Source organism: Octodon degus, unplaced genomic scaffold, assembly GCF_000260255.1.
Source record: "Octodon degus isolate 3935 unplaced genomic scaffold, OctDeg1.0 scaffold00044, whole genome shotgun sequence".
Taxonomy (NCBI): domain Eukaryota; kingdom Metazoa; phylum Chordata; class Mammalia; order Rodentia; family Octodontidae; genus Octodon; species Octodon degus.
This window is the reverse complement of record NW_004524620.1, coordinates 382,574-384,454: the sequence shown is the minus strand read 5'-3', so window position 1 is coordinate 384,454 and position 1,881 is coordinate 382,574.

The following is a 1,881-nucleotide window of genomic DNA, read 5'->3' as shown; positions in this document are numbered from 1 at the left end:
CATTTTATTGATAGCTACAACTGAAAAATAAATTTCTATAGTTATTTTAACAGGACTTAGTGCTATCATTAGAAAACGTACTGTAATGTATTCTTTTTCTTCTTTCTTCTTTTCCTTCTCTTTTTTTCCTTTCCTCCTTCTTCTCTTCAGCTTGAAAGGTGTGCAGTTTTTTGCTTTTTGAGACACTATTTTACGCCTGTTGCGGCTGTTATCGGGATGACCCCGCAAAGCCTCACCCGCGCACAGGCGGGGCTCCTAAAGACAAACTACGGACTGGGTCCGCCCACTGATTGGTTTAGCACAGTTCTGCATGCGGATGAAGACAGAAGACCCACTTGGGTGTGAGTGGTACCAACCAATAGGCTCTTAGCTTGGTTGCAATAAACAGCAAAGGCATAAGGAAGGCGGCTGCTTCCTGCCTGCCACACCGGGTGTCGCTTGTCGATCTGCGATGCCGCTCCACCTTGCTGCCCTGCCTTGAAACCAGGTAACCATGCGCTAAGACCTTCACAGGCTGTGAGCCAAAATATGCCTTTCCTCTGTTAACTTGTGAGCCTCAGGTATTTTGTCCTGTAGGGTAGGGTTTGAAGAAAAAAATTAACATGACTTATTATTTCACAAGGTAATAGATCCTCGAATGTACATATGATTTCTATTAAAAAGACAGCTTGATTTCTAGTTCAGGATAAAAAGGAGTGTGTGTTCCTCTCTGTCTCACACTGAACCAGCTGAAAACCTTAGACAGAATGTGCTGCATAGCTACTCAAGGACATTAGAAAGTAAATAACAGCAGGCACACAGGCAAAGTAAGTCATCTGGAATTGACCTTGACGTTTTTTTCCCCTCAAATACAGTATCACCCAGCCTGGTTTCAATGTAGTCTCAAGCCAGGAATGATGTATCTTTGTGAATGAAGAGAGTTCCAGAAGTCCTGCAGTCTAGACCTGCAAAGTGGAGAGTGCTGTCCTAGAGGTGGTGGTGATGAGGGGCACACTCAGCCTAAACCCGGCCACTGGGTAGGCCAGGACAGAGAGATACAGCACCGCAAAGACAGCCTCCACAAACACACATTGATTATGGGCAAATAATTCAATGACTGTGAAGGTTGAAGGAAATGTAACAACATTTTAACATGCTGAAAAAATAGGGATGTCACCTCACATTAAGTGAAAATATCCTTCATGAATAAACATGAACGAGAGAGACTCAAAAAGGAATGTAATAATCTGTTGCAAACAATCTTGCCCTGAATAAATTGCTAAAGGAAGGTCACGCACAAGAGAAATTACTGTATTTGGTTTATGATTTTTTTTACTTGCATAACAGTATTAGACATTAAATACAGGAACTTGTGTATACTAGGCAAGAGTTCTATCACTGAGCTACATCTTCTGTATAGACTTAAAAGAAATTATATTAAAAGGAAAACAGAAACATATATAGTAAAGAGGAATAACGTAAAGCAGAAAAATCCTGAGTTAATAGATTATTCTTTTCTCTTGAATTCCTTAAAATGTTTGATGGCCAGATACAAAAATATAGGCCTGTAATCTCAGCTACTTGTCAGGCAGAGGCAGGAAGATCACAAGTTTGAGCCTAGCCTGGGTAGCAGGAATTTAGTGAGAACCTGTCTGAAAGAGAGGGAGGAAGGGAGGGAGGAAGGGAGGGACAGAGGCAGAGACAGAGACCGAGAAAGTAGGAAGAGAGAGTAGAAAGGACTACAGCTCAGTGAAGACAAAAAAAACAACAATTAAAAAAAATGATGGCACACACCTATAAATCCAGCAGTCTGGAAGACTGAGGCAGGAGAATTGCAGGTTTGAGTCCAGCCTGGGCAATTTAGCAATTTAGTGAAAACCTGTCTCAAAAAGGGCTAGGACT